The following is a 24,035-nucleotide window of genomic DNA, read 5'->3' as shown; positions in this document are numbered from 1 at the left end:
AACAAAGGATGACAGTTCTGAAAATTACAAAATCAGTCCTTCCCAATGCAGACAAACTTAGTACCTGAAAATAATTTTTTCCCTGAAAAAGTGACATCAAAGAATAATTTTGATTTATTTTCCTTTCTGCTTTTCTATTTCTCATTTTCAATAAGACATCCATCTAAATTCACCCAGTTATCAATACAGGTTTATCATGTTCTACTTCTATAATATAGAGCTTATGCCTTCTCCCTTGTGCTATCCTTTTTCTGCATATTTAAAACAATGTTTTATGGCAGTTTTTGTGTTTATTTGATATTTCAGTAGACAGTATATATTTATTGTGTTGGATTTTTTTTTCTGTAAATACTGCCCTCTTCCAGGCACTGAAGGAAAAAAACTTAACTCATTGTATGTGCTCACAAAGAATTCAAGCTCAATAAGGAAATATATGATGAGAACTGACATGAAAATAGAGATGGAGAATAGATAAGCAGTAAATAGAGGCATGAATAAAGTTTAATGCAATACTTAATTATAAGTTGGGAGTGAAATGGGGGAGACAAGGAAAAGCATCATGAAAGAGGTGGCATTTTTTCCTAAGCCATGATGCTTGAGGAGGAATGACAAAGGGAGGGTCATGATATTTTAGAAACAGGAGTTAGTGTGAGATGGTGCTTGGCTCTTTGGGGCTGTTTTAAGGTGTTCTTTACGATTGTAATTCAGGTGTATTAGAGGGTTGTGTGAAGGTGAGCCAGGAAAGGTGGCTGGGGCAAGATTCTGGGATCTTTTTAATTTCACGAGGAAGTTTTAGATCTTAGTTTTGTAGATGACATGGATTTAAGAACAAGATTTAAGATTTAAGAACAAGATTTGAGATTTAAGAACAGATCCACGTTCTAGGAAGATAAATCTGGTGACCATAGGAAGGGAAGATAAGTAAAGTGGATTTCCAACACACGAATAAATAATTTTGAAGTTTATTTCATTAGTTCTAGCAACAAATGGTGATCTGCACCACTAAAGGGTAGAAAGGATGAAAAGATGAGGTGAACTTGAGAATCATTATATACATGGAAACCAACATCACAAGATATTTTGAAAGTTGTTAACAAAGTTTGGAGGGAGGAGTGGGTCAAACAGAAAATGAAGCATTATCGGTTTTCTTGACTAGGCCAGAGTGATACTTCAAAGGCTAAGACAAAGTCTCCTGATTTAATGGAGAAGAATGAGTCACTCATTATACCTGGCCTTCAAAGAGTGTTTCATATTTTAAGAAGGCCCTTAACGATTTCAAGATGTATAATATTATCAAAGAAAATACCATATGATCTCCCATTCTTTAAAAAATCAGTAGAGCTGCATTATTATCTACTTAAATCATTCAAAAATACATCTCTAGGTACTGACACCTCAAATAGGCATGTTGTGGAATATCCTGGCACTTTCCAGCTTTCTCTTTATCTGTTGTTTCTATGTGACTCCAGTCAAGTGAATTTTAATTAGCTTTATTGTCTATTCCATTCTCAAAAGCTAACAATTCTCCATGTCTCTTGCTTCTGCTCTTTCCTCTTTATAAGATTTTATTTTTTTTCCTTCACTGTAAAGATTGAAATGTTACAAGAGACAGAAACTTTCCTGATTTCATTAACTTAAAATTATTTATTGTGTACTGATTATGTTCCAGTTGTTGATCTAAGTGCCACAATATAAGACATATGTGATATAATGACACATGTATTTTATATAACTGACTTACAATAGATTTCAGGTCAAAATCCCTTTGTAATATTAGGACTATTTTTAAGGATAATCAAAAGCAACTGGTTTAACTGTGGTAAATATGTTAGTGACACAGTGCTTAAGAACATGATTTTAGAGTGAAACAAATATGATATTTAAGTGCTGATTCTAATCTTACTAGCTGCATGGACATGGACAAGTTATCTTAACTCTTTAAATTTCAACTTTCTCATCTGTAAACATCAGGATAATATTGGTAACACAAACTTATAGGTTTATTGTAAGAATCACTTGGGATAAACATTTAAAGCTCTTAGCATAGTGGCAATTCTAGGTACTATGAGAATAGTATTAAATTTTCATTTTTCAGAAGAAAAATTGAGTTAAAAATGTGCACCTTCTAAAGTAATAAAATAAAAAGTGCATTAAATAGTCCTTCTTTTCTTTAGGGCATATTTTCTTTTTAATTCAAGCCATAGTTATTACTTGTGTAAAACACAAATCAGTTGTATTACTGCTCAGAGTATTTAAACATCTTCAGTGAATTTACAGAATTCTGTTTAATAGCAGTTACAGGCTAGAAAATTGCCAGGGGGCCCATTAAAACTAATTCAAATCACTATATCAAATGGACAGCTAAAATTTTTTCATTTGTTTATATCTGGTTTCTGTAATTCAGTCAGTAGGTCAGCTTACAATTTAATTGCAAAGACTGTGAACTGAGGAATGGTTTATCAAATCACTTTCAGGAATTAAAATGGTCCTATATATATAATCAAGAAGATGACAGAATAATACATAAATTGCTGAGGTCTCAGTGTATTTCTAGAGAAATACCTATAAGGTTATGCAATTATGGCCTCTAAGAAATTTTTAGCACCCTAAATCAGTTAATTTTCAGAGCAAGGTACTAAGTGCTCATAATATTTTATAGCTATTGCCAATCCTACACTAATGTTATATGATAACACTAATGTTATATGATAATGTTATATGATATATCCAATGTTATATGATAAGCGATCTTATATAGAGCTACACTTATATCTGCAGACTTCTATTTTGAAACATCAAAGGATACATGTTTATACAATTCTTCAACATGTTGTTTTTTTCTTTTACCAGTATATCTTGAATATTTCTCTTCAAGTCAATACACATGAATCTACATTATTAAATGACTACATGGTATTCCACTGCATTTATTCTTTTCATTCACTTAACAAGTACTTATTGAGCAACTACTACATAATAGGCATTATTTGAGAAGCTGGAGATACATAAATGAACAAAGCAATCCAAATTCCTCCACTCATGGGAGAGATTCTAGTGGGGAGAGACAGATAATAGACATGATAAGTAATTTATATGTTATTAAAAGGTGACAAATTATATTTTAAAACTAGAGCAGGTAAGAGAAATAGGAAATGCAAGAGTAAGTGAGATAGTAGGTGTCTTAAAAAGAGTGGTCTGGCATGGCCTCATTGAGATGGTGACATGTGAAAAAGGACTAGAGAGAACAAGCCATGTACATATTTACGGGAGGTGGTTTCAGAAAAAGAAAAAAACTGATACAAAGGCTATGAAGCAAATGTATAACTGGCATGTTCTAGAAATATAAAAGAAACCAGTGTGGCTAGAAAGGAACCAGCTAGAACTGTGTTGTCCAATATGGTACCCACTAATCACATGTGGCTACTGAGCTAATACAATTTGATATGTACCGGAAACCATCAAAAAATATCTCATTAAAAATATTTATATTGATTATGCGTTGAAATGATAATATACGTGATATACTGGGTTAAATACAATATGCTATCAAATCAATTTCTCCTGTTTTTGACTTTTTAATGTGCTACTAACAACTTTAAAATTGTACGTGTGACTCACATTATATCACTACTGGACAGTGTTGAGCTGGAGGAATGGTAAGAGGTGTACTCAGAGAGAGAGGGAAAGGGCAGATCACGCAGCTCATTGGACAGATATTGGCTTCCATTTTATAAAATGAAGAGCCTTTGGTGAGGTTGGCCATAGGGGTAAGGGATTAGACTTATGTTTTGCAGGAATCAGTCTGGTGGCCATGTCCAGAATAAACTTTAAGGGAATAGGGACTGAAACAACAACAGTTAGAAGGCTATTATGATAGGAGAGGTGGTACAAACAATATTTTGTGGATGTGGAATCAGAGGAAGAGAGAAGTAAAAAAAAAAAAAACAACTTCAAGGTTCTTGGTCTGACCATATGGAAGGATGGTATTGCCATCAGTTGATATGGGCAATATGGTGGGAAATGCAGATTTGAGGAAGTGGTAGTGAAGATCAGGAGCTTAGTTTTGGATCTGAAGTTTAATATGCCTACTAACTATTAAAATGAAAGTGTTGAGAAAGCACTTGGATACATCAGTGTAGAAATCAGAGAAAAGGTATATATGTCTATCTTTCTTCTGAATTCTATATTGTGTATGTGTGGGTGTGTGTAAATTTAGAGTCATCAACAACATATATATAGGTCTTGGTATTGAAAGACATAGACTTGATGAAATCACCAAAGGGGTAAGTGTGAAAAAGAAGAGGTCCAAGGCTGACCTTTGCAGGACTCTATGGTTAAGAGAAGACAACAAATAAGACAGAATAAAAGGCTAAGTATATGGGTATACTTTTTTAAAAAAGATTTTATTTATTTATTTGACACAGAGAGAGTGAGAGAGATGGTGAGAGAGAGAGAGAGCACTAGCAGGGGGAGCAGCAGCAGAGGGAGAGGGAGAAGCAGACTCCCAGCTGAGCAAGCCACGTGGGGCTTGATTCCAGAACCCTGGCATCATGACCTGAGCCAAAGGCAGACGCTTAACCGACTGGGCCACCCAGGCATCCCTCCCCACACAGGTATACATTTTTTGCAAGTGGATGGATGTTATGGGTGAAGATTGTTAAAGTTTTCATTTGGTTGCTTTGATTTTCTTGGTGAAATAAAAGTAGAGACATCAGATGAAAGTGAGGTAAAAGAGAAGAATGTTGGAGATTTTTTTTCAGGAGAGGTGGGAGAATGAACTAGGCTTCATTAAGGACCCACTGAGGTTTAAAGTAAGATCATTCAGCATGGTTATGTGTTTTTTCCCAGCCATATTTAATTGCATAGGAATAGGCAGAGTTTGTAGAAATTTGGATATAATTTAAGTAAGCCGAATAGGAGAAGAGAGGGGTTATTAGGCAAGTTACAGTAAAAGTGATGGTTAAGTGAATTTTAGGTCCTGGATCATTGAAAGGAGTGTTGTTAAGATAGTCTGCAGAATCAAAGTGGGATACATGAAACTGATTCTGTGGAGAGAGTGTTGTTGGTGTAATTCCAATATACTAGACTATATTCATGAGGTGAGTGACTGAGGTAGGGTGTACGATAAATCACTGGTGGAAAGAGGTCCAAAAACTGAGAGGTCATGGTGTTGGATGGATTATCTATCTATCTATCTGTCTATCTATCTAATCTATCATCTATCTACCTATCTATCTATCTATCATCTATCTATCTATCTATCATCTCTCTATCTATCTAATGTAAATCACAAGTTCTATACACGTAGAATTACACAAAGTGACTCTAGGCCAAAAGCTAGTTCATTCAGGAACTAAGGAAATTTCAGGGTGAGGCAATGGTGGGTGGTACAGTCTATAGATAGGGCACCTCCAGCCTCAGGGGAGAAAGACTGAAAGTAAAATCAGCAACCAACTGAGAAGTCTACAGGGAACTTGGTGTCTTAAGGGCATATCTGTGTTAGCAAAAAGTAAGAAGCTAAAAGTGACCTTCAAAAAATAAAGATATGGGGGGCACCTGGGTGACTCAGTTGGTTAAGCATCTGCCTTCAGATCAGGTCATGATCCCCGGGTCCTGGGATCGAGCCCCATGTCTGTCAGCCTCCCTGCTCGGTGGGGGAGCCTGCTTCTCTCTCTCTCACTCTGCCCCCCCCCACTTCATGTGCTCTCTCTCTCAAATTCTCAAATAAATAAAATCTTAAAAAAAAATAAAGTTATAATAGATTGTGCCAATGCTGAACAGTGAGCTGCAGAAGTTATAGTAGATGGAGTTTAGGAATTTTACAAATATGAGAGAAGAGAACTACATAGATACACATCCTTAATTGTGCATCCTCCCACTAAAGAACAACTGGAATGTTTCCAATTTTTTACTTCTACCAACAATGTTAAGGTAAAGGTCCTTGGCAAATGGAACTGCTGGGTATAAAATGTGCCCAAATAAATTTTAATAGTATTGCCAAATAGTATGTCAATTTATACTGCAAACAATGATGTATATGAAAGCCAGTTTCCTAACCCATTTGGAATAGGCACTATTATCAAACTTTTAAATCTTTGCTCAAATGACAAGCAAAAAAAAGTTTCTCATCGATTTTTTATTACATTATTTTGCTGCTGATGTTTGTCATATTTTCACATTTATTATTATTCTAAGTATTCCTGTTGGTGTCTGTTGCCTCTTATCTAATAGGTTCATTAGATACAATTCACATAAACCAGACATGATTAAAGAGAAAAATTTTCAAAATTTTGACAGTGAATACTGCTATGAAACTATCACTACACTCAAGATACTGAATATATCCATAAGCTGCAAAGTTTCTATATACCCCTTGGTAAACCCTATCTCTTGTTCCTCCTCACCTCCACCTCCCTCAGGAAACCAGTGACCTGTTTTCTGTTGGGTAAATTTGCCTTTCTTAGTGTTTTATAAAAATAGAAGGTACTCTTTGTGCCTTGCTTCTTTTATTCAAAAAAAATTATCTAGAGATTCATCATGTATTGTCATGTATTGATTGTCATGTATTGAAAATTCATTTTTTAAATTAAAAAATTTATTGCTGAATAGTATTGTATTATATGGATACACCACAATTTATCTGTTCAACTGTTGATGAACATTTGTATTCTTTGTAGTTTTTGGCTATTACAAAAAGGCTGTTATATATATGTAAGTATAAGTGTTTGTATAAATATAAATATTCCTGGGGCGCCTGGATGGCTCAGTTGGTGAGGTTAAGCATTTGCCTGCAGCTCAAGTCACAATCCCAGAGTCCTGGAATTGGCCCCTCGTCCAGCTCCCAGCTCAGTAGAGAGTCTGCTTCTTCCTCTCCCTCTGCCCCTCCCCCTGCTCCTTCTCTCTCTCTCTCTCTCTCTCACTCACTCTCTCGATCAATGAAATGTTTTAAAAAATAAATATAAATATTCCTTTGACTTGAATAAAACCTCAGAATGGAAATAGTTGGATAATATGGTAGGTAAATGTTTATCTTAGAAACTGCCAAACTGTTTTCCAAAGAGGTTTTTCTGTCACTGATTTCTAATTCAATTACGATGTGGTCAGAGAATATACTTTGTATGAATTGAATCCATCTAAAGTTTTTGAGACTTGTTTAGAGGACCAGAATATGGTCTCTCTTTGTAAATAATTGATTTGCCTTTGAAAAGAATGTGTATTCTGCTGTTTTTTAGGTAGAATGTTCTGTAAATGTCAATTCACTCATTTTGGTGGATAAAACTGCTAAGTCTACCATATTCTTGCTGATTTTCTGTTTTATCAACTATTGAAATAGGGATCTTGAAACCTCTGACTATATTTATGGATTTGTCTATTTTTACTTGCAGTTCTATCAGTTTTTGCTTGAAGGTTTTGAAGTTTTTTTTTTTTATCAGGTGAACATATTTGGAGTTGTTATGTCCTCTTGATTAACTGACCTCTTTATCATTATGAAATAACTTTTTTTCTTTAATAATATTCTTTTCTGTGGAATCTACTTCAATATTAATATAGTAACTCCAGCTTTCTTTGAGTTATCTTCAAATTGTATTTCTTTTTTTATTCTTTTACTTTGAACAGATTTGTGCCTCTATATTTAAATTGGGGTTTATAAAGACAGGATAGAGTTGGGTTTTGATTTCTATACAATCTGACAATTCCTGCTTTTTAATAGGGATGCTTAAACTCTACATGAAATACCAGTATTGATATGGTTACTTTATGTCTGTCATCTTGCTATTTGTTTTCTACTTATCTAGTCTATATTGGTTCAGGTTTTCCTCCTTTTTGTTCTTTAATTAGATTAAGTAGATTTTATGCTTTCATTTTATCTACTTTATTGTTCTATTAGCAGTAAATGTTTCTTGTTTGTTTCCACATATTTTATTTTTTTATTTAATTTAATTTTATTATGTTAGTCACCATACATCATTAGTTTTTGTAGTGATCCATGATTCATTGTTTTTGTATAACTGTTTCTTTTTAATTCTAGTGTTTGCTTTGTAGTGTATAGTGTACATCTTTCCACATTAATCATCTAGTGATATTATACAGTTCCCACATACTTTAAGAACTTTAAAAAAGTATACTTGCATTTCTCTCCTCACCTCTTTGCTACTATTATCATACATGGAGCTTTCACTCATGTCATAAACCTCACAATATAGTCATTGTTTTTGTTTAAATAGTCAATTATCTTTTAAAAAATTTTTTGAGGTTTGGGCGCCTGGGTGGCTTAGTTGGTTAAGCGACTGCCTTCAGCTCAGGTCATGATCCTGGAGTCCCTGGATCGAGTCCCGCATCGGGCTCCCTGCTCGGCAGGGAGTCTGCTTCTCGCTCTGACCCTAATCCCTCTCATGTGCTCTCTCTCATTCTCTCTCTCTCTCAAATAAATAAATAAAATCTTTAAAAAAAAATAAAAATAAAAATTTTTTTGAGGTTAAAAATAATTATTTACCCACGCAGTTACCCTCCCCATTGCTTTTCATTCTTTTGCATAAAACCATATTTGAGTCTAGTATTATTTTCCTTCTGTCAGAAGAAGTTTTGTTAACATTTTTTTTAAGTGAAGCTCTCTGGTAATATATTCCATCAGCTTTTGTATATCTAAAAACAACTTTGTTTTTGAAAGATATTTTCACTGGATACTAATTCAACAGTGGCAGAATTTTGCTTCAGCACTTTAAGATACTGCCCCATTGTCATCCACATAGTTTTTGACTAAAAATACGCTGTAATACATATTTTTATTCCTCTAAACATAGCATATATATTTTTTTCTTTCCCTGTTGCTGTTAATATTTTCATTTACAACTGGTTTTGAGCAATTTGACTATAATGCATGTGTAATTGTTTGTTTATTAAGCTTGGAGTTCATTAAGCTTTTTCCTTCTGTGTGTTTGTCATTTTCAGAAAACCTTGAAATTTTTTCTTTAAGTATTTTTTTCTATCCCAACCTCTTTCAAGAACTCCAGTAACACCTGTAATCTCACACCTGTCAGAATGGCTAACATCAACAATACAAGACACAACAGGTGCTGGCGAGGATGCAGAGAAACCTGAACCCTCTTGCACTGTTGGTGGCAATGCAAACTGGTGCAGCCACTCTGGAAAACAGTATGAAGATTCCTCAAAAAATTAAACATAGAAGTACGCTGCAATCTAGCAATTGCACTACTAGGTATTTACCCAAAGGATACAAAAATACAGATTTAAAGGGGTACATGCGGCCTGATGTTTATAGCAGCATCATGCATCATCTACAATAGCCAAATTGTGGAAACAGCCCAAGTGTCCACTGATTAAATGAATGGATAAAGAAGATGTGGTATATATGTACACACACACGCACATACACATACACACACACAGAGAATATTAATCAGCCATAAAAAGAGTGAAATCTTGCCATCTGCAATGATACAGATGGAGCTATGGAGTATTATGCTAAATGAAATAAGTCAGTCAAAGACAAATACCATATGATTTCACTCATATGTGGAATTTAAGAAACAAAACAAACAAGCAAAGGAAAAAATAAAAAGAGAGAGACAAACCAAGAAACAGACTCTTAATGAGAGAGAACAAACTGTTGGTTTTCAGAGGGGAGGTGGAGGGGGATGGGTGTAATAGGTGGTGGGTATTAAGGAGCACACGTGTTGTGATGAGCACCGGGTGTTGCATGGAAGTGTTGAATCACTATATTGTACACTTGAAACTAATATTGTACTGTATTTAAATTAAACAAAAATAAAATTTAAATTTAAATAAGAACTTGAAAAAATTAGCTCTCAAGTCACAAGAAGAAAAAAAAAATTCCAGTTACACATATAGTAAGGCACTCAAATTTGTCCCAGAGCTCAGTGAGACTCTTCATAATTTTTACAATTCTTTTTACTGTGCATTTTATTTGGAGAGTTCCTATTGCTACGTCTCTTTTCTTCTATGATGGCTATTTTGCCATTAATCTCATCCGGTGTACATTTTATTTTGGGCACTATAATTTTCATCTATAGAATTTTTATGTGTCTTTTTTTATGGTCTATGTGTCTCTGTATCTAATTGAATATATGGAATGCAGTTATAACTGTTTTAATTAGATCAAATGTTCTTAGGATGTAATTCTAATATCTGTGACAATTCTGATTGATTTCAATTGCTTGAAATCTCTCCCCTCTCTCCCCCCCCCAATTTTAGGTAGTGTTTTCCTGCTTTTAATGCCTGGTAATCCTTAATTGAATAAAAAACAAATGAGAACTTTACACTCCTGAGTGCTGGGTTTTTCCTATTCCCATTAATATGTTTATGCATTTTTTTTCTGGGATGCAGTGAAGTTACTTGTAAATAGCTTCACCCTTTTGGGTCTTGCTTTCATAATTTGTTAGATGGGTCCAGAGAAGTCCTCACTCTAAGGCTGCTCATTCCCTACTGCTGAGGCAATTCATGAGTACTGTAAAATACTGAGTGTGATGGTTAACTTTATGTGTCCACTTGGCTGGGCCATGGTACCCAATTTTTGGTCAAAGATCAGTGTAGATGTTTCTGTGAAAGTATTTTTAGATGTGTTCAACATTTAAATTAGTACACTTTGATTAAAGAAGATTACCCTCTATAATGTGGGTGGGACTTACCCACTCAGTTGAAGGGCTAAAGAGAAAAAGACTGAAGTTTCCTGAGAAGGAGGAAATTCTGCCTCCAGACCACCTTTGGACTCGAGCTACAACAACTCTTCTCTGGTCTCCAGCCTGCCAGTTTCTCTGAAGATTTTGCATTTGCTAATTCATCCACTGCCCCCTTGACCCCAGTCTTTCTGTAAATATTCTATTGGTTCTGTTTCATTGGAGAACTCTGCCTAATATACTGAGTAATATACAAAGACCCTCCTGAGTGCTCAACCCAATGCCCCACACATTGTGAGTTTTTCCAGTCTGGTTGGAATAGGCACAATTCCCAATGCCATACGAGCTTTAGAAACTGCTCCTCTAACCTTGTCTTATGGTTCTTTCCCCAGATTCAGGCACTGATCAGTACTCTGCTAAATGCTCATGGGAAAACTTTTGAAGATCCTTAAAGCTCTCTGTGTATCACTTATATCTCTAGTACTCTGTCCTGAAAACTCTAGCCACCTTGTTATCCCTGGACTTTCAACTAGTGTATAGTGTACAGTGCCATTGTCTAAAAACTCTCTGGAGGAAGTAAACTGAGGCACTCCTCACAGGGCTTCCATCATTTGTTTCCTGTCTCTCAGGTATCACAGCTTTTGTTTTGTTTTGTTTTCGTTTTTTTTAAGATTTTATTTATTCATTTGTCAGAGAGAGAGGGGGAGAGAGCACAAGCAAAGGGAGGGGCAGGCAGAAGGAGAAGCAGGCTCCCCGATGAGCAAGGAGCCCTACATTGGACTCCATCCCAGAACCCTGGGATCATGACCTGAGCTGAAGGCAGATGCTTAACCAACTGAGCTGAAGGCAGATGCTTAACCAACTGAGCCACTATCTTTAGTGCCTGATATCCAGTGTCTTGAAAACCAATACCTCTCCCATGTATTCCTTTGCCTATGCAACACTTTAATTGTCATGGTTTAACAGTATATTTTATTTTGGGAAAGAATTTTCTGCCTTTCTCAATATTAATATCAGATATTGAGATTTATTTTGTATTTTATCACTCTAACTCTCTGCTTATCCCTGCCCCTCAAAAAAGAAATCCTGTTGGAATTTTGAACAGTTTTTCTAATTTCATTAAAAAAAAAAAAGAAACCACAAACAAAACAAAACAAAAAAATATTTTGGGAGATTTGACCTCTTTACAATGCTAAATATTCCAATCCAAGAAAAAGAAAACCTTTGCATTTACATAAGCCTTTTTATCATGATAACATTTTATAGTTTTATTATAACAAGTATTACACATTACTTACTAATTTTATTCCGAAAGTTTTATGGTTTTATTGCTATTATAAATAGTACCTTTTTTTTGTTTTCTGGTTTGTTTTCTGTTTGATATTTGGACATTTATTAACCCATCATCTTATTAAATTCTCTTATTATTTTCAAAAATTATTTCAGTTTATTCTCTTGGGTTCGAGTTTGGGAGGTAAACAGTCATATTTTCCACAATTAAGAATATTTTTGCCTCCTTCTTTTCAAAATAAGAAACATAAACCTAAGCTCTATTCTCTGGTTCCTTATTCTTCCTAACTCTCTAGAGTAGTTGAGAAGCTAAGGCATGCAAGTGCACACACATTTCTCTGCATTTTGTGCAAAAAAATTCAAGATATTTTTGGTTAACTGGGCATGCATACAGAATGTAGGATTTTTTCCATTTTGTATGTAAGGATTTTATTGTCATGTTCTTTCAGTTATTAAAAGACAAATTACACAAATACTGTAGAGGAGGTGTTAAGAGTCAAAGCTTCCTGTCTTTACTTGCCACTCTGCTCCATTTAATAGATGAAAATTACTAGACATAAGTATAGTAATTATCTAAACACCAACCAGGAATCATATCATTGAACTGATTATTTTAAATTACTGTTGACAGAATCCACTCCAACTAAACAATAGTGCTTCATTTCATACTGATGTTTTCCAATTTATTGATTTTTCTCTAACAAAATATGTCTTTCATAAATTATTACATAGATATTTTTTCTGCAGTTTCTGAAAGTTTTTATTTTTAATTTTTTTAAAGATTTTATTTATTTATTTGAGAGAGAAGGAAAATGAGCAGGAGGGGAAGAAGGAGAGAGAGAGAAGCAGGCTACCTGTTGAGCAGGAAGCCCGATGTGGGGCTCGATCCCAGGACCTGGAGATCAGGACCTGAGCCGAAGGCAGACACTTAACCCACTGAGCCACCCTGATGCCTCTCATTCAAAAGTTTTTAGAATTTTATGTAGGATAGATCAAGAAACATGCTCCAAAACAAGGACGCATGGTTAGAAGGCATTTATTAAATTGCTTCATTAGTAAGCAAAAGATTAAAAAAAAAATGAAGACAGTATCTTTCTTTTGCTGGCAGCTACTATTGGCACTCAGCCACCCATATCCTAATTTTGTAATTTTTATGCCTCTGTGCTAGGCAGATGTTTATCTAAATCACTTAAATCTCTTCTACATTTTACACACATTTAGTATTAAGAGATGCTCCCTGTGTAACAGCATAGATTAAAAGTTAATTAAGAAGAAGTTAAAGAAGAAGAAAAGTAATTACTTTTCCATAGGCATTTGCTTCATTTTTGGCAGGTTAGAATTGAGGAAGTGGAATAAAGTCTTGAAAATCAGAAATATCTTAAAAAATCATTACTGTTTGCTTTTTTATATACTGATAATTACCAAGTTAATTAAGAAAAGTAACCCATTTAGTAATGCAGGATGGGCTAATGGATAAAGTAACTCTACTCATGCAGTAGGATTATTTTGTAGGATTGATATTTTTAAAGTACTGTATGCAAATTATCCATGAAAAATAGAAATCACTGATATGTAATTAGAAATTCCATAGGAATTCAAACATAGTATGGTACAAGAAGAGGATTTGGGGAGTTTTTCCCAGAACTTTAAAAATACATAAACTCTAGTGAAAAAATAAATGTAATGAAGAGATTTTATATGCCTAATTTTATGGGACTATGATTCAATGGGGAAAAATCCTCCTAAATGGCTGCAGAATTTAGGTTTCCCATACATGCTCTGTCACTCTCCTGCTGTGAACATCTCTTTAACCTTTAAAAATCCCTAGAGCTACTTCACCCAGTGGTATTGTTAGGGCAAAGGAATTAGTATATGCATATTATGGATCTCAGAAAATCTCTAGATTAGGACAAATTATTTTCAGCCTTCCCCAACAGAGCACTGCTAATTGCCATATATTTATATTAATTCTTCATGATAATAAACACTGTAATTATAACTGCAAAATTACTGCCATTAAAAGCCATTTTAATCACCTTAAATTTGCAACAACAAAAAAATCTCTTTGGACTGAAATAATATATGTAGCAATATAAGCAAAGAGGAACACAAATACATCCTGATTTAGAGACACGGACTCTTTAGAGACATGGATTCTTTGTGAGGAGTCCAAGGCCACTGCTCATCAAAACAGGCCATGTTCAGCAAAAAGTTGACAGAAATAGTAAGCCAGATGTTCTCATTTCCATGGGTTTAGTTAGTAATTAATTAATCAATAATAGGGTCCATTAGACCTCAAAAATACATCACACTTTGCAAAGGAAACATTATTCTCACGTTTTCTCTTTTATGTTCTTATATGCTCTCTGAAACACTTGAAAAGCCTCTGATAGGAGCAATTATATAAATAAATCCTTGAACCAAGAATTGCCTATGGATTTTCTAATTATCAGTTTGTATTTAGCAATAAAGAGATAAAGGGTTTTAGAAAAAGAAAAAAAAGAAGAAGCTATTTCATTGTTTCATTATTAACCTTTGAGTTCCAATTAATACCTCAATCAAAACTAAAACTTTTATCTCTACCACTAGTTACATATATTAATACAACTCAAAGTTTGAAAAAGAGTTTTAAGCTTCATGTAGGTATATAGGGTGGGATGATGGAAAGAACATAACCTAAGGCATCAGTAGACTGGAATTCTCATCCCTTCTTGCAATTTCCTGACTATGTGAGTCTGGTCATGTGACTTCTTTGGGCTTCTGTTTCAACACTTGTATTGTTGTGACAACTGCATGAGCAAACCTGAGTCAGTCTGGACCTTGTCTCCTGGTCATCCATGTACAATAATGCATTCAGCATTGGGGTGTGCAGCTGGTGCCCTAAGTCAGTTTTCTAGGAATGAATTATCTGAAAATGGGCTGGTTGTCCCCAAGGGACAAGGTTTCTCTTAAGTCAAAGGCAGTGTGACCACAGAGAAGTCATACTTACAGAGGGCCAACCCGCTCCTGCTTCCGGAAGGTCTGACATGCCGTAAGTACTAAGCGCATTCACACCCACCGTCATCCACAACACATTTCTGCCTTCAGGCAGCATTAATCAAAGACATATTTGGTCAGTTCTTAATTATAAGTAAAGAATGACATAGTGTAAAGCCCTGACAATTGTTTGGTTGTTGTTGTTGTTGTTTTGGTTTGGTTTGGTTTTTATGTCAGGCAAGTGCCTGACTTGAGCTTTGATTGCTGAGGAATCCATTTCAAAGAGGCATTCACTTTAAAGACAAATGAACACATTGCCAGGCCAGCCACACAACCAGACAAAAACCAGGCCACCTCCCCATACTGAGACTCCTTTGTTTTAAAGGTGCTGGTTGATTTCCATTACTGACCCTTTGGATCACTTCCCTTTTCTCTTTCTGTGCTTTAAATTCCTACTTTTATGTTTTAAATTCACCAATAAACAGTGAGCTGGAAAGAGCTGGAAAACCCTGGATACTACCCTTGACTCCAATAAAAGCAGAACGCCCCCCCCCCCACCCCAGCCAGTAGTGCTCTCTCTCTCTCTCTACCTGCCACCTGGTTATGTGGCCTCACATATGCTGTGCAATTTCCAGGTCTTGTAAGTAGGAAACTTTTATTTTTTTCAGAGCTTTCTGATGGTTGTTGCTAAAAGGAATCTCGCAATCACAATAAGGACCACAACAGCTGGTCCAACCACAGCAATAGTTGAGACCAGCACAAAACAAATATTTAGTTTTCATTTTCCTTTGTTTTGGTCTGGTTAAGAAGATTTAATATGAATTGCAAATTCATCCTGGTATAAATTAAAACTAAATTTAATTTTAGCTCAAATAGAACAAAATTTGAAACGCTGATTCAATTGGAATAGCTATCTTCCATATTTTATGCAGTGTCCCCATTCATGCTTGAATTATATCTCCCCTTAGTCTTTCTCCTTCAGGTAAAATGATCTTGTTTTCTTTCACTTTCTTCAGAAGCTCTGGTTTTCATGTCTTAAATCATTTTTTTCCATTCATTGGAACTCTGGAACACTTGGGTTGCAGTCTCAAACAGGAAATGGAGTTAAAACCTATGCAGTGTTGGCTGTGGGCAGATTTTCTTGTCATTTTCACAAAAGTGGCTTTCATTTTTTGCCTATGTTTGCCTTTCTGCAGCACACCTTGACTTTACTGCTAGAGTATGAAATAAGTTATATAGAAAATCAACTAAGTTATAAAGTTTTCCCCTTCTGTTCCATTTTTAGTTCATCTTATTTATTGTTGTTGTTTTAAATGGAACTCTGCTGTACAGAGCAAGCAGAGGGGAAGTATGAGAAAAAATCAGTTTTTCTTGGAGACAGAATATCAACAGACATAGGTGGAACCAAAGTATAATTAAAATTGGCATTTTTTAGTTTACTATTAAAAAATAACACCTCTTTGGAATTGAATTCATACTCTTGTTATTATAATATATGATGCAAAGAGGAAAAAGTTCTCTAAAACTAAGGCTGGAAGAAATGGCCTAGACCTTGACTCCACATAACCTGTGAGCAACACCGCAGTCAACATTGGAGTCGTGGCTGATACGGGCAAGTCAGAACTTACCAGATATGAATGATCTCGAAATGAATTAGTTGTGCCTCAGGGACAAGGTATTTCCTCCTTTCTTTGCCATATTCTCAGTTAAACCAGAATAAGTCAAAAGCAGTGTGACTACATCAAAGATCATGAGACTTCTAGAGGGTCAACTTCTGCTTCAAAGGAAGTCACCTGATGGCTGACCACTGAACACTAAAGCTCCTTGTCCAGTCTAGCACTTTGGACCAGTTAATTAAGTTTACTTTATCCAGCACTTACAAAGGACTAGAGGTACTAGAGGTGGAGAATGTCCATTTTTTAAGGTGCTTTTTTAAATTGGCTGTCCTTCTCTACTCCATGTAAAAATAGTTCCATCAATAAAAATGATTTTGCAATAGTAAAAAAAAATCATTGTTTTAATTGACATGAATAGAGCTTATATAGTATATTCACATTTGAAAGCAATATACAGATATGTTCCATTTAATATCAATATACCATATTACAAATCACATAGGAAAAAAGAAATCTATTTTTTATTATGTAAATAGGAATATGTTAAGAATTAAGTCAGCCTCTAGGGAAAAATTTATCAACTACATCTAACAACATAGGAAAAAAAACCCCATGATATGCAGCTGCTTGGAGCCTGACAACAGCCTCCCAAGGAAAGTGATAGTAATGTGCATCAGCCCTTAAGGCTGATCATCCTCAGCAACGTCATCTGTCAGACTCTGGAAGGCAGATCCCCTGTGGGTATGTCAGTATTCTTGCTGACTCTATTAAATTACAACTATGTGAACTTCCCCATCATGGGTCATCTACTCTTTAGGTGCAAGAAATGTTGTATCTTGAGATTTTACACTATTCTAAGTATAACTGGAAAAGGCCTAATTAGACTGTTTCAGCAGATACAGTACATCCTTTAGAAAAGCAAAATGAAAGTTAGCACCCACAAGGGAAGGGAAACACAAACTTTGAAGTGAACGAGATGGGGAAGGAAATAGCAAGTAAAAAAGCAAAGGAGTTTAATACAACTTTTCTCTCTGAAGGCTCTCTGAATCTGGCCATTTCATCATGCACAGAATGTGCTTCTGTAACTCTTCCTCAGGCGGAGCATTAGTAAAAGCTTTTCTTGGCAATTCTTCTTGGTCTTCCTTTTTCTACCCTTAGTTTGATAAATGTCTTTTCCTTTTGAGCTATTATTTCTCTGCTATAAAATATTTTCAGAGAGAAAAAAACACAATGAGCTGAGTAAGAGACTGGCTTGTAAAACACTAGCATTAGCAAAATAGCACTGCCTGTCATCCTTGGAAGGGTAAATTCTGGGTGGAGGCCACTGGAGAGGTAATGCCAAATTGCTAGAGATATTCTTGAAGCTAAATTAAAACATAACAAACTATTGTGTCATCAATATTAAAGGGTAAAACACTGCTGTGATTGTATGTTTCAGAAAGTACAGTCAAAACTAGTCCTCAGGGAAGCAAGCAACCTCACTTTTCTAGCATGGATCACCCTTCTGTATTCTGAGCACTTAACAATCATGTTTTAGAGCAAAAATGAGTAATAATATTCTGGTGACTGTCACGGTTTGACTCACACCCTGTAATCTCTTTTGCAGAATTGAACTTTTTTTTTTCTTTTTTCTTTTTCCCAAAGCACATAATGATTTTGGTGGAGAATGAATCTGGTTTTAGTAACTCTGGAGAGGAAATAATCTGGTGACAGAGGGGAAAACAGAGGAGAGAAAAGGGGGAAGATGTTTAGTAGTATAGATTACCAAACTTCAAGTGCCTCTTACCTTTTCAAGAAATGACTTTTACATTAATTCCTTTATTTATGGGAATAAATGTGTTTTTTTTGTAGATTCACTGTGAATGTGAAACAGGGTTAAAATTAACCCATTAACTCATAAAATGTTTACATGGGCTTTTAAGATTAGCATTAAACAAAGCTAGATAGAACTAAAGCAGACAGTAATAATAGTCCAAAACCATATTCTCTGAAATTTTATATTCATTCATTCATTTATGTGTGCATGCATTTATTCAAAAATATTTGCTAGAAGTGAAGTGCCCATCTAATAAAGATAACAAATGTGAGCAGACACATGCACGGTCCCTCCCTATGGAGCTTACAGTGTTGTGTGAAGAATTTGCAGTTTTATGAGTGACCATAACAGTGAAATTTTACATAGTCAAACTTCCCTCAGGAAGTGGTTTCAGTGGTGAGATCTAAAGAATTGGTAGGTGTTAAGTAGGCAAAGGGAAGGTCCATTGTAAGTAGAGAGAACAAGACATGAAAAAGCCCTGCAGAGGATGTACATGGTGAGCATGGGAACTATGGGAAAATCAGCTGGATTGGGCCAGATGGACCAAAAAGAGGATAATATAAGATGAGGTTGGAGAGGCAAGTAAAGGCCAGGTCATTTGAGGTCTCAGAGATTATATTAAGACTTTTTTTTTTATATTAAGACATTTTAAAATTTTTTTCTAAGAGCAAAGTGAAGTAATTTATGGCTCATAAATGGGAGTAGACAGGATTGGAAGGAGGTATGAATATACAAAATCAGAATGTACTTGGAAAATCACTAGGGCTACAAAATGAAACAAGATACAGTATCAGGAACACTGTATATGAATAGATTAAGACATTATTGCAGTAATAACTGAAGAGGTAGCCCCATTCTGGAACTGAGGAGGAAAACAGCCTGCCTTCAGGGTAATTCCTCCCTTTTCCTGGAGGATCACATGTGTTTATCGCCAGACAGTGCTATTGTCCTGACCCATAAAATCCCAGAAGTTCAATGGCCTTTCTTCATTTTGTCCCATCCCTGTCCCCTTTCGTCTAAGCTGGTGGTGCTTCTGCTGTTGTAACCCCATCTCTCTCCCTGGCTTCCTCAGAGAGGCTGATTAGATCCTTGAGTCACACCACAATCACCTTATGGAATTACTGTCCAGGCCATCCTTAGTGTTTTCTCTAGAACACACTTTCTCATTTTTTTGCAATATGGATAGACTGAGAATTTTCCAGCTCTTTAAGTTCTCGTTTCTGTTGGCTTAACAACTTCTTTAATTAATCTCTCTCCTCTCAGGTTTTACTATAAGCAGCAAGGAAAAACCAGGCCACACTACCAACACTTTGCTTAGAAATCTCCACAGCTAAATATCCAAGTTTGTCACTTACTGCTTTCCACAGAACATTAGAACACATCTTGGCCAAGTTCTGTGCTGCTATATAACACCGATTGCCTTTCCTTCAATTTCCAGACACATGTTTCTCATTTTCATTTGAGACCTCATCAGAAGCACCTTTAACATCCATATTTCTACCAACAGTCTCTCCAAGGTATCTAGGCTCTTTCTAGCATGCACCTCATAACTCTTCTGGTCTCTGCTCTTTACCCAGTTCCAAAGCCACTTCCATATTTTAGGCATTTATTGTAGCATCACCCCCTTCTTGGTACCAAAATCTGAATTAGTATGTTAGGGTTGCCCTAACAAAATGTCACAGATTGGGCGGCTTAAAGAGTGGAAATTTATTTTCTCACAGTTCAGGAAGCTGTAAGTTCAAGATCAAGGTACCGCAGGATTGGTTTCTTCTGAGGCCTCTCTCCTTGGTTTGCAGATGTTCTCATTCTGTTCTCACATGATCTTTCTTCTGTGGGTATGCATCCCTGGTGTCTCTGTCCAAAGTTCCTCTTTTGTAAGAACACCCGTTACATTGGGTTAAGGGCCTACCCATAAGACCTTGTTTAACCTTAATTACCTCTTTAAAGGCCCTGTCTCTAAACACAGTCACATTCTGAGGTACTGGGGGTTAGGGCTTCAACATATGAAATTGGAGGGGTCACAATCCAGCTCATAATAGGCCCCTTCCCATGCTTCTGCCTCACTCCGTAGTTCCTTACCAGGATATTCACCTGCTAGGCTGGTGCCCTTTTCATCTCCCCTGATCCCATTAGTCTTTTTATCTCACAGATGAACTCTACCTCTGACACTCCTGTTATCAATTGCTGTCAGGCTTTATATTCAGATATCCAATACATAAATCTAGAATTCTGATTTATTGTAATGAGAATGAGGTAAACTATGTGTATGTGTGTATGCGTATATAAAATGTTTATATATACACATACATAGAGAGAGTACCTATACTGTTTGGGGGATTTAATAAGAGTCCTTAATTTTTTTCTCTAATTTCATGGATATCAATTATTTAAACAATACAAATTATATCAAGTGTTGGATAAGAATGTGATAACTTGAAGCTTCACTGCTGTTTACCTAAGTTCCTTGAATCAGACCATTTAGACATTGGTGCTGACATAGAAAGAACCGGGAGAGTGCTTCTCAAAGCGTGTTTAGAAAAATTGCATTAACCAGAACTACTTGGCATACTTGTTAAAAAATACACATTCCTAGGATCTTCAAGGTAAATTTAATTAGAATTTCTTGATACGGGGCCCAGGAGTCTGCATTTAAACCCAACCTCATCAGATGACTCTTAAATACATGAAGCTAAGGAAAATTTGACTAGAATTTCTTTCACCCCTCTTCTTGGTGACAGAGACAGTCATATTGTGTATAGGGAAGACAGCCCTTTCTCTCTTACTAAAAGGAATAAAATACTGTAATGCAATTGGTACAAGTTTTGATAACATGGAATTGAAGTATGAAGAAAGGTCAGTTTGCTGATGCCCTTCAAGAATAAAAATTCTCTCTGAAATGTATATAAATAAAATCTAACTTTTATATATTCTTTTTCTATCAACTCTATTCTTTAATATAGAACATACCTTAAAGCTGTTTTATATATTTTTCAAATGATGTTTCTATAAAATGTATGTTACCAAAGTATAAAAAAAAAGATTCTTTTTCCTTTTTCCTTGTAATTTGAGGTATGTTACATAACTTCTCTTAAAAAGTTAACTCTATGTCGGTCCAGTCTTACCCTCATGGGATTTTGGCCCTCAGGACTCCGCATGGCTATCTCCAGATTTCTCGCAGTAAACTCACAATGGCTGTGGGGCAGCCTGCCAGTCCCCAGCTACCTGGCATGGAGCCCATAGAATGTACAACTGCAAAATCTGGTTTTGAGACAACTTAGAAAAATGATACTATATGGATGGAAAATACTTATAATCATGTGTTTTAAAGGTCATAATTTACATCAGTATAAACATCATCAACTAGGAATAGGAATATATCTATAATGATTTATATTTATAACCAGATACATATATTTCTACTGAATGATTAATTTATATATATGATTTTTCCATAGAATGGCATTATTATTTCTGAAACAAAACTAGAGGGAATGTCACAAATCACAGAGCATAAGACAGGTTAAAAAGTAAAAAGCAGCTTAAATGAATCTGGGTAAGGAGATGGGCTATCATTCATATAATCCGTATCAAAAAAGCCTAATATTGAAGGAAAAGGAGAGAAGTTTCTGTTCAAATGATCAAGATCAAGACTACCTTTAATATAACAAAACTTCATTTGATTTCTTAACTGTTCCCTTCTAGTCCTTGAGACAAGCTTTTTCAGATTGCTGTGTTTTCACTTTAGAAAATGCCTAAACTACTAAATTCTCCTTAGATGTTACCATTGGGGAATAATGGGTAAGTGGTTTGTTTCTTTCAAAGCCATCTAGGAGCCCTGAGCAGCCCCACCGCCAGCCTAGTTACCATCACACCCCAGGAGGAGCTGCTGCTGCCGGCCTGTCACCATCACCACAACCATGAGCAGGGAGGCCGAGACCCAGCAGCCAGTTGCGCCCTCAGTGCTGCCCACCCCAAGTCCATCACCACCCACAGTCATGCAAGGAACAGAGGCCAGGGCAGCCTCACATAGGTAGCACCTGCTGTAGTGGGGAAGAAGGTCATCATAACAAAGGTTTTGGTAACAGTAAAAGAGTTCAATGTAAGACATGGATATGGTTTCATCAATATGAATGACACCAAGGAAGATGTATTTGTGCATCCAACCACCATAAAGAAGAATGACCCCAGGAAGTACCTTCACAGTGTAGGAGATGGAGAGACTGTGGAGTTTGATGTTGTTGAAGGTAGGAAATGTGACAGGGCCTGGTGGAGCTCCAGTCCAAGTCAGTAAATATGCAGCAGACCATAACCATTACAGACACTCTCCATAAAGCAGGGGTCCACACAATTCCCAGCAGAACTGCCAGAAGAGTGAGAGTGGGGAAAAAGGCGGGATTAGCAAGTGCTCCAGAAGGCCAGGCCTAACAGCGCTGGCCCCATGGCAGGGACGCTTCCCACCTTACTACATGCAGAGACCCTGTGGGCTTGGACCACAGTCTTCCAATCCTGCTGTGCAGGGAGACGTGATGGGAGTTGCTGACAACCAGGGTGCAGGAGAACAAGGTAGACCACTGAGACAGAATATGCATTGGGATTGTAGGCCATGACTTCACAAGCGTCCTCCTCACCAAAGACAGCCTAGGGAGGACAGGAATGAAGAAGGTAAGGAAAATCGAGATAAGACCCAAGGTCAGCAGCCACCTCAATGTCAGTATCGACACTGAAATTCAATTACCAACATAGACACCAAGAAAACCCTAAACCACAAGATGGCAAAGAGACAAAGCAGCCAGTTCACTAGCTGAGACTTCATGTGCTCCTGAGGTTTACCAACTGTACTATCATCTGCTTTAGTCATACAATAAGAAGAAATGAAATTCAAGCAATAAGAAATGAACAAAAGATTTGAGCTGAGGACCTTAAGTGCTCGTTGACCAGATAAATAGAATTATCTGCATTATCTTTGCTGCCTGGGGTTTTTATTATTTTTACCTAGACATCTCCTTTTGGCAACTACAAACTTTTTTTTTTTAAGCCTGCTTTTTCTCAATACATCTTTAAAGGTTTTTAAATTGTTTCATATATGCTCAAGTTGAGATTTTTAAGAACATCATTTTTAATTTGTAATAAAAATTTACAACTTGATTTTTTTTAAAAAAAATCAACAAATGGCAAGCATCTGTTAATAAGTCTTAAAAAAGAAAAAAATAAAAGCCATGTATCAAGTTGTCCAGGGCTGATAGTGACTCAGGGAATATCAGTAAGCAACTGATACTGATTGGGAGAAACTACAGCTTGGCAGCGGAAAGAAAAAGCAAACGGTGTCTTATGAACCACAGTGGCTAAGGGGGTATTTATAGAATTTCTCCAAATTATCTTATTACTTAGAGAATTGTATTTAGAGCAGTTTCTAGAGTTTTTAGTGATGTATAAACTAAAACTTAAATAAATGTAAGGATTGTTATTATTTACTTGATGGTACTTTCTTTTGAAAGAAATTAGAAAACATCAAAAAAAGAATGTTGACATGAAATAGAAGACACGGAGAAAACAAGACTCCAAGGGAGTAAGTCAATACATCTTCAGCTCAGGGGCGCCTGGGTGGCTCAGTCGTTGAGCATCTGCCTTCAGCTCAGGTCATGATCCCAGGGTCCTGGGATCAAGTCCCACATCGGGCTCCCT

The 24,035-nt window shown here is 36.0% G+C and overlaps 1 protein-coding gene and 1 pseudogene across 4 annotated transcripts in view; one reads left to right on the top strand and one right to left on the bottom strand.

Annotated features, from left to right (window-relative positions):
• Window positions 1–24,035, bottom strand: part of SPAG16 (sperm associated antigen 16) — a 968,000-nt gene that overhangs the window by 341,639 nt on the left and 602,326 nt on the right. The gene's annotated exons all lie outside the window — the stretch shown is intronic.
• On the top strand, window positions 22,271–23,207 carry LOC113919515 (annotated as a pseudogene).

The sequence above is a fragment of the Zalophus californianus genome, chromosome 3 (assembly GCF_009762305.2).
Source record: "Zalophus californianus isolate mZalCal1 chromosome 3, mZalCal1.pri.v2, whole genome shotgun sequence".
Classification (NCBI taxonomy): domain Eukaryota; kingdom Metazoa; phylum Chordata; class Mammalia; order Carnivora; family Otariidae; genus Zalophus; species Zalophus californianus.
This window is presented reverse-complemented; position numbering and strand designations above follow the sequence as displayed.